Genomic DNA, 9,849 nt, shown 5'->3' on the forward strand with positions numbered 1-9,849 from the left:
ACCCATGTGCTTTTCCACACAAGCTTACCCGCTGGCCTTGGGTCTTTGCAGGTCTCTGCGCTGAGTCCTTTTCTTCCTCTAATGGCGCCAATTTGTTATTCCCTGGTGCCATTTGCTCACCTCCACCGCAATTCCCCATTCCCGCCCGGTTCTCCGCATTTCCTGTTGGGGGGGGGGCGGTGAGGTGCTGCCTGCAGTAGTTCCTTTCCACTCACTGTCCCGCTTGATGTCTAGTTTGTTCTTGTTTTGTTTTTTCCTCCTTTCTGTAGATCTGAGTGAGCAGGCTTTGTGGGTGGGGGAAGGTCGCAGGGTTCTGCTGCTTTCCTCTCCTCTTTTATTGCAACTTTACTCTTCCGGCAGTTTGACAGCGTCTCCAGTTTATCTTACCTGTCCCGGTTCTCACAGGCACCTGCCGCTTTTCCTCCCTGTTAATTGTTTTTATGGGAGAACTTACTGGTAGCATTTCTCCGCCACACGTTGATTCTGTTCCAACCAAAAAAATTTTTTTTTTAAATTCCCATCTGAAGAAGATGGACTAGATGTACACACAAAACTAACCACTAAAATAGCTACAAATGCCATGTGGGAGAGAAACCATTTTCTTAAAAGTATCAGAATTTGCAATACAGCAGTGAGCGCCCACCCCCGGGAGAGAAGCGGAACAGCTCCCAGGGTGTGGCTCTCGGGGTTTTGGCCCCCGGGTCAGATCGGTGTCTCCAGCCAGGAAAGATTCCTCGCCACAGTTTCTCTCCTCTCTCCAACCTGGATGCTCCTGACTCACCCCCACTTCACACTCCCCACTGCCCGGAGGTTTCCAGAGAAGCCAGTGGGCATCACCTGCGGCTCCGACACAGTCTCCACCCACCGACCTGGACGACTCCTCACAGACTAAAAGACCCCACACCCCTGCTGCACCTGCGGCCCTGGACCTGAGGCGTGAGCGGGTGAGCGGGACTCTGGAGGGAAAAGGCCTTTGAGGCGAGAGCGGCAAGAAGACGCCCGGCGCGGGCGCACAAGCCCGGGAAAGGCTGGTCTCACCCACAGCCCGCCGGGTTGTCCTCCTAGACCCCGCCCTGCCCTGGCCCCCTTCGGTCCCGGCACCCTCCGCCTCCTCTTGCCCCCCAAGTCTCGGCCCCTCTCGTCCCGCCGCCCAATTTCAATCTCAGGAGCCCCCTCGCCCCTTCCCTCCCGCCCCGTCTCCCCAGGACCCGCAGGAGGAGGGTCAGCCCGGGTCTCCCTCCCGCCCCAGGCTCCCACTCCCTGAGGCTTTTCTACACCGCGATGTCCCGGCCCGGCCCCGGGGAGCCCCGCTTCATCGCCGTGGGCTCCGTGGACGACACGCAGTTCGTGCGGTTCGACAGCGACTCCCCGGGCCAGAGGATGGAGCCGCGGGCGCCCTGGATGGAGCAGGAGGGGCCGGAGTACTGGGAGGGGGAGACGCAGGACGCGAAGGACAACGCACGGCTTCTCCCGGAGAACCTGCGCGCCCTGCGCGGCTACTACAACCAGAGCGCGGCCGGTGAGCGGGGCGGGCCCGGGGCGCTCACGACCCCACCCCGCGGGCGGGCGGGGACCCCAGACCCCGGGCCCGAGCGTCCCCGAGGCAGGGGGACCCGCCGGACCCTCGACCCGGGACGAGCCCCGGGACGTTCCCGCGGGGTTCCGGCGTCAGTTTCGGTTTATTCCCGGCGGGGGCGGCCGGGGTGACCGCGGGGTGACCGCGGGGTGACGGGGCGGGGACAGGCTCTCACACCCTCCAGAGGATGTCTGGCTGCGACGTGGGCCCGACGGGCGCCTCCTCCGCGGGTACAGTCAGTCCGCCTACGACGGCGCCGATTACCTGGCCCTGAACTGGGACCTGCGCTCCTGGACCGCGGCGGACACGGCCGCTCAGATCTCCCGGCGCTGGAAGGCGGCTGCTCCCCGGAGCTGCGGAAGAACTACCTGAAGGGGAAGCACCAGGCGGGGCCGCCCGGACCCCTGCAGTGCTGGGAGAAGCCTCAGCGCCCGGGAAAGGGGCCGCGAGGTCTCCCAACCTCCCTCAGGCCGGCACCCGCGGGGAGAATGGAAGGCTGGTCAGAGCAGCACCTGCTTCTAGTCCCAGAGGGAGGAGCACCCCTGGGTGTCTTGTTCTCCCTGGAGAGACACTTGCCCAGAGGATGCTGCTTTCCATCTGGAACACTTAAGGAATCCCATCTCTGCTGAGCAGTAGGGGAGGTCATCTATGAAAAACAGCCCTTTACCGGGTCCTTTTGACCCAGCAGCTACGTTGGGAACCATCAGTTTCTCTCTCAAGGTCTTGTTTTGGGTCTGAGGACATTTCTCTGATCTGACTCCTGATTTTGAGTCCCCAGATCAAGAACAAAAGTCTGTGCTCTCCCTTAGAGAACAGCCTCCTAATAGCCGGAGCTCCAGCCCTAATTCTAGAACTTTCTAAGGAATAGATTATCCCAAACTTCCCAGACCAGGCTTTTTAGGATTTGTGCTTCTTCTTTCCAAACCCATTGCTCTGTCCATTCTGAGGCTGGTCAGAGAGGCTACTGTAGCATCCATAAGGAAAAACCCAAGTTGTGAATGTTCTGACCCTTCACCTAAGAACCCCTACAGATCCACACCCTCCCTCCAACCTCCCTCTGAACACAAGGTCACCCTGAAGGGATGCCCCTGGGCTTCCACCCTGAGAATATCCTGACTGGGCAGCATGATGGTGAGGACCTAACCCGAACACAGAGCTGGTGGAGACCAGGCCTGAGGGGGAGGGAACCTTCCAGAAGTGGGTGGTGCCATCTGCAACATGAGGGTCTGTTGGAGCCCAGACTCCTGAGATGAGGTGAGGTGAGGAGGGGGACGTAAGCATAGAGGCTCTTCCCAGGGGTATCAGGAGCCCTCCTGGAGGCCTTCAGAGGGTCAGGATAGAGGCCTGTGACTCAGGGTCTCACCTTCCCTTCACTTCCAGTGGCCCCTCCTCCTCAATCCTTCTTCCCCACCATGGGCATCATTGGTGGCATCACTGCTGGCCTAGTTTCTTTGGAGCTTTGCTCACTGTAGCTGTGCTGATTGGAGTTGAAGTTGTAGCATGAATGAAGAATCGCTCAGGTAGGGAAGGGAGTGGGGAATCTTGTCCACTGGGGGCTTTTCAAGCTCTAGGCAGAACTTACCTACCAGGTGAAAAGAATTACCATCCACATACATGTCTTGCCTAGTGTGGAGCTGATTGCTAACCCTCTTTTGTAAAGAATTTTTTAAATGAATCAGATTGTTCACCTTGATAATTCTGGTGATGAGGCCCTGATTCCAGCAAATGGCAGAGAGGAAGGTCCCTGTTGAGGGCAGACCTAGTAATTCTAGTAATTACTAGAGGTGGTTGCTCAAGTCTCCCCTTATCTCCTTTCTTCATATTGCCCAGTCCTGCCCTGGATCTTCAATCATAGTTTAGGGGGATGGGGCCTGTGTCCAGTCGGTGCTCAGTGCGTCATGGGCTTTGACATGGTCACTCCTCAGGGGTCATCTCTCTGCTCCTTTGTCCTTGTCCTCAGTAGCACCTATCCCAGAAGGGCCTGTGATCACAGGGACTCACACCCCAACTGGCCTTGTGCTGTCATGACTGGGTACTTGTGTGGCCGGGTCAGCCCTGGCTCAGCTCAGGGTCTAGCCTTCTGCCCTCAAATTTCTGTGTATTTGTATGTTTCTTCTTTGGTTTTTATTGCTTTGAACCTATTCTTTTTCATGTTTAGAGATGAGGCCTTATGTCCTCTTAGTTCCTGTCTCTGACAGCAGTAGGAGGCATCTGTCATTGTCCCCACAAGGCCCAGGGCGTCCCTTGCACACAGGAGTCTAATAAGAGATGAATTTCCAAACTCATCTAATTTTTGGCCTCATTCTAGGACTGTTTTCTGCATGATTCTTGCCATCTTTTCCAACTCTTTTTATTTTTTTATTTTTTTTAACATTTATTTATTTATTTATACAAGCACTGAGTATAGTCAAAAGTGCAGGAGGGTAAGAGAATTCACCAGAGCCAGAGAGGGGAGCAGAGCAGGCAGACTGATGAAGTACACTGCTGAGGGGAGCAGTGGGCGGCAGAAGAGGTCTGCACGCCATGTGGGACCCTCGCCCGGCGGCCCAGGGATCGAACCGGCACTGCAGAGGCTGCGGGCAGCTTCGCAGCCCAGCGCTCAACCACTGCGCCACCGGGGAGGCCCCCAACTCTTTTTTAAAGAACAAAATTCTGGTATTACTAGAGAGAAGGATTTGATAATTTCCTGATGAATTTAGAGAGTTTCTGATGGATTTCTATTTTCCCCTACAATTTCTCCCTGTAACCCTGCCCTTAAATGTAGTAACCCCAGTGCTGGTGCTAATCAAGACCTTTGGGTTGATGGAGTCAGTTAGCTTCATAGTTGGCTGAAAAATAAGATCCATAAACCTAGGAACCCAGGCCACCCTGGTGGCCTAGGAGTTAAGTCTCAACGCATTCACTTCTATAACCCAAGTTTGATCCCTGGCCAGGGAGGTGACCCACATGGCACGGCAGACCTCTCCTTTCTCTCTCACTGCTGCCCTAGCAGTGTATTTCAGTAAATCTGCCTGTACTGCTCCCCACTCTCTTTCTCTGGTGAATGCTCTCACCCTCCTCCCCACACCTCTGGCCTACACCTCTGCTCTTCCATACTAAAAGAAATCTTTTAAAAATATTCTACCTAGGAAACTTCTTTTCAAAAGATATACACCTGTGAAATGTGCCACGTTAGTAAAGACTCTGTAGAACAGGGAGGTGCTCTACACTGATCACGGTGGTCAGTGATCAACTGATAACGGTGGCACCAGATATGTGACAGGCTGTTCCTGCATCTAGGAAGCTTCAGTGAACTAAAACCATGTACAGCTTGTGGCCTGTGGAGAGTGTGTCCTGGTGGGGAGGCGAGACTGGAGACTGTGACAGTAAATAAGGGATATGTCTGGTTATAAGTGTGGGAAGGTGACCCAGAGTCAGTGTGTGGGGACAGGGAGGATGGCTTTCTTCCCAGCGTGGTTAGTGTGGTCCTCACTAAAGTCGCCTTTGATAAAAAGTCTGATGGACACGTTGCCCACAGGGATGTGATCTGCAGGGAACATCAGTCCAGATGGACAGCCTCCAGATGCCCAAGCAGGAATGTGACTGTGTGATTGACATGAGCAAGGAGGCCAAGGGCTGGAACAGAGGCCAATGGAGATGGGATCTGTATGCATCCAGATCATGCAGGCCATGACGATGTTGGGAGGATTTGACTCTGACTAAGATGTGGGGTGACGGCACAGCGATTGAGTGCCGTGCTGCCAAGCTGTTCACAGCCTCTGCAGTGCCGGTTCGATTCCCCGCCAGCCAGGAAGAACCTCACATGGTGCAGCAGATGTCTCCTGTCTTGCCCACTGCTCCCCTCAGCAGTGTATTTCATCGGTCTGCCTATTCTGCCCCCCGCTCTGGCTCTGGTGAATGCTCTCACCCTCTGCGCTTTTGACGTGTACCCCAGTTCTTATATAATAAATAAATAAATCTTTTAAAAAAAGATGTAGGGTGACAAGACCTTCTGAACAGAGCTCAATGTGATTTCTCTCTAGTAACCAGTCTGGCTGCTGTGCAGCATGGAAGGGTGAGAGGTGGGAAGAGAAATGGAGAAACCAGTGCAGGTTCCAGGACAGAGAGATTGATAGGTTTGTTGGGGAGTGACAGGGAAATAATAGGAAGTGATAGGACTGTGCATATTTAGGCATGGACTTCACAGTGTTTCCTAAGTTGGGCTGTGAGAAAGGGGTCAAGGATGACACTCAGTATTTCAGACTGTGCAGGCAGAGAGGTGGAGCCTCAGTGACATGGGGAAGACCCCAGAAGAACCATATGTGGGCTTCCTAGGCATTCAATTTAGGAACGTTGAATCATGCTGCAGGGGGTCTTGCTGCCCCAGCCAGATAAGATACTGACAAGCAGCTAAGAAAAAGGGGCCTCACACCATGGGGCTGAAGCTCTAACATCCCTTTGCTTTTTGTTCTTGGTCACAAAAGGAGAAAAATTTATTAGAAAGTATATTAGGGAATAAATTATATGTATCAGCAGACTGTAAGTAAATGGCACAGAAAATTATCTGTTTAGAAATTAGTTATTGAACAACTTGACCCACTTGACAGTGGGAGACAATTTATTGAACATGCCTGACAAGCATTACTGGGGCACAGGTGAAATGTCGAGGTAAGAAATACATTTAGGAGGTGATGTGATGTAAATGATATTTACAGCCTTAAGCATGAAAAGGTCACCTAGGAAGTGATGATTAAGGAAGAGAAGAGAAAGTATTACAGGGCAACCCTGATATAAAATAGGTTGCCTGACTGTGGGTCCTCACCTGTGCACATTAAAGGGACTTACACTGCAGGCACACACAAAAGGTTAACAAACCGTTTATTTACAAGGGAAGGGAAATGAGGAAATGTACAACTCAGGGAGAAAAGAGAGAGATAAATTCTTAAATGCGTCCTACCCATTCTGCCAACCTGGAATCCCAAATGACCCACTGAGCCCAAACCTGCCTGGCTGAGAGCATGAGCCAAGTGCCTGAGACCCCTCTAACATGACTGGTTTTTATTTACAGACAGAGAAAATGGCTGCTTAACTCCGCCCTTAGGTCCTTGCAACTTCCCTTTGGGGATCATGGGATTTGTAGTTCCCAGTGTCTTTATGGAGTGGGGTTGGCATCCATGAATTTGCACAGGACATCCTTCTCCAGAGTTAAGAAAGCCCCAGAAGGAACTGACCTAGAGACAAAATCCCATTGGTTTTGTGAACATCGAGGACTTGAGATATTTATTTAAGAAAAAGACAAAAACTTCAATGTTACTGACTTCTAGTTATTGTTGCAGGATACCCAAGGATTCACTTTTTGAAGAAAACCTGAGATGACTAACATGCTCTAACCAATCTTTTCTTTCAAAGTTTAGGAGCATGAAATAACATCTAGAGTCACGCGTATGCTGGCAGTTATTATTATTATTTTTTTTTTGCACAGAAAGGCTTTTGAGGGTGTCTGTGTCTGCCTCACTCCATTCCCCTCAACCCCACAAGATTTCACTGACACCGTCCTCTCCTTTCAGGGACTCCTGACATGACATTCTGCTAGAGCAGGTTGCCAGAAAAAACTAGATTTAGTTTGCAAACTTTTGCTATGCTGTTAAAACAATTTGGAATCAAGGTTGAGAGAAGTTGTTTTTACATAAGTTGAGCCAATTTTAACTTCATTTTGGCCTATGAATGAAACTGCAGTTGTATGAGATATCCCACACATGATAAATGGTAACTAAAGAGCTCTTTGTGTCTTTATGTTGTATGTCTGTATGTCCTTTCCTTGTGTCCTTGTCTTGATCTCTAGTGGTTGATAAATTTGTATACATGGTGCCTATAGATATTGAAAAAAAATTAAAGGTTACGTTTTGATTGTCAGCATTGTACTACTGAACTAAGCTGGTGCCTTCATAGAGATTGAATATTGTTGTTTCTGCTGTTTTCTGATATTTATGGCAAAGCTTCCCAGAAATCTAAATTCAAGTAAAAAATTTGGTAATCTATCATTTGGTTGATAGAAGGAAATTTTTTGGAACTTCAGTAGAGCTCCTGAGACACTCCGCAAGATTTCTCCCTTTCTTCCTGGGAAAGGCATTAGATGAATTTGTCCTATTTAGCTTACCGAGTAAAGTAAAACTAGAAAGGAAGCATTGTCACTTGGGAAAATGGGTATCACTTTGACATATACAGAAATGTTCACATTGATTTTCTAAAATGTGTATACAACCCCTCAGTACCTGATATGTCTGTAAAATTGTCCATGGTGATTGTTGCCTTGAAATATTATATAGTACAGAAATTGTTTCTAGAGAAAATAGGGAGAAAAGGCCTCAACAGATTCCTATGATGGAACCGTTGAGGGTAAAAATTTCCTACAAAGAACTGAAGAGACCTGGAGATACACCTGATTTTTACTAAGTTTTCTTTGACATAATACTGGGGTTTTTTGTTTTTTTGCATTTTGTTCTGAATCCACAAAGTTTTCTTCTTTTGAGTGACCAGGGTCTGTAGCAATGTTGCATTTTTTTCTCCCGCAAAGCTAACTTAACTTGTGTTTGCATTTTCTCTTCCGTAGGTACCAATACAGCATAAAAATAGTGGTAGTAATTTTTTTACTACTTATCTCAGAGTCTGTTTTTACATAACTTCCATAGGGATTTTGTCTGCTTAAACTAAAAAATTGGACATGAGGGAGCAATATGGCGGCGAGGAGACACTGCGAGTAAGATCTCCCATTAAAAAAAGTTAATAGGGAGGAAAAGCGGCAGGTCCCAGTGAGAACTGGGACACGGAAGATAAATGGATGACTCCAGCAAACTACTCGAAGAAGAAAGTGGCCATAAAAGAGGACTAGAAGGGAGGAAAGCGCAGAACCCTGCTCCCCTCCCCCGCCCACAGAGTCTGCACTCTCTGACCAACAGAGAGGAGGAAAACAACAAACTAAAACGACCAACAAGAACAAACTATGCAGCAAGCGGGACTGTGAGTGGAAAGGAACTATTGCAGCCACCACACCCTGTGAACGGGAGCTGTGGAGAACCCTGCAGGATTTGCCGCAGCGGTGAGCAAACGGCTCCAGGCGCCATTAGAGAAGAACAAAGAGACTCTGGAGACGCGCACACAGCCCCAGGCCGGCCGGTAAGCTTGCGTGGAAAAGCGGCGCGCTTGGCGTGCTTGAAAAGCAAAGGCAGATCAGGATCGCGGCTGCCCAGGTCCCCGCGCCTGCGACCTAGGCTTGCGGGGAGACACGCGGAGGCCCTCACGGGGGTGAAAGTCCCTCACTGAGTAAGCAGGAACCAGGAGCCCAGGCACTGGAGCTGGGTGCAAAAGGCACCATTCCCGCGCCACTGAACTGGGCTACAGCCCCCGTCCTGGACCTGAGGGCTTTGAACTGAGACCCGGGGCACGAAATTCTGGGTGTGGGTTCTCCACGATGGTGGGGCACAAGGCAGACAGCACCCCAAAGCCGTTGAGGTTTACCCTACCATTCTCGCTCTCTGTTCCCTGTCCCACGGGGGTGGGGGGGTTGAAAAACAGCCCCCCAAGGACAATAGGAGAGATCTCTGGCGCCACCTAGCGACTAGAAAAAAAGTCACTAACACCCCATAGAACAGGGAAATTTCTTAAGACTTCTTGGAAAGGGCAGAAGGCTTCTGGAGGACCCAGTGTCCAGCTGGGAAGTTAGCCCACGCCAGGCCCCTTCCAACCAGCAGTCTGAGCCCACAGAGGGAGCAGGCACCCACGTCCGGGGCAGACCGAGCACGCAGAAGAGTGTGCCTGAGACCGGATGCGCAGGGACTGCGTCCCGCTTCGCCAGTTTAGAACAGGGACATTTCTTCAGTAAAGACTGCCTAAAACCAGCAGAAAGCTCCCCCAGAAGCCAGAGATGGTTCCTGGAGGAGCCAGAGGGGAGCGGAGAAGTTCAACCAAGATGCCGGCCAGCCCAAGCAACACAGTGTCCCAATGCATACGACAAATTAGAAAACAGACAGTAGGGAGTAGAAGAACCACACACAACCTAACAACGCCTCAGGAAAGAAGCACACCACAAAAAGAAAACCACCCTCCAGATTGCAACGACAGTAACTTGGAAGAACTTCTGAGCCTTCCAGAAAGAGAATTTAAAATTGCCCTGATTAAAAAAGTGACAGAAGTCATAAAGGAAAACAATGATCAGAAGAAGGAAATTGAGTCCCTAAAGAGGGAAAACAATGGTCAGAAGAATGAAATTGAGTCCCTAAAGAGGGAAAACAATGGTC

At 50.6% G+C, this 9,849-nt stretch overlaps 1 pseudogene; it reads left to right on the top strand.

Annotated features, from left to right (window-relative positions):
• Positions 1–1,254: 1,254 nt before the first annotated feature.
• On the top strand, positions 1,255–8,798 carry LOC119251119 (DLA class I histocompatibility antigen, A9/A9 alpha chain-like; annotated as a pseudogene).
• The last annotated feature ends 1,051 nt before the right edge of the window (positions 8,799–9,849 follow it).

This window comes from Talpa occidentalis, unplaced genomic scaffold (assembly GCF_014898055.3).
Source record: "Talpa occidentalis isolate TD23 unplaced genomic scaffold, MPIMG_talOcc4v2.1 talOcc4.2, whole genome shotgun sequence".
NCBI lineage: Eukaryota > Metazoa > Chordata > Mammalia > Eulipotyphla > Talpidae > Talpa > Talpa occidentalis.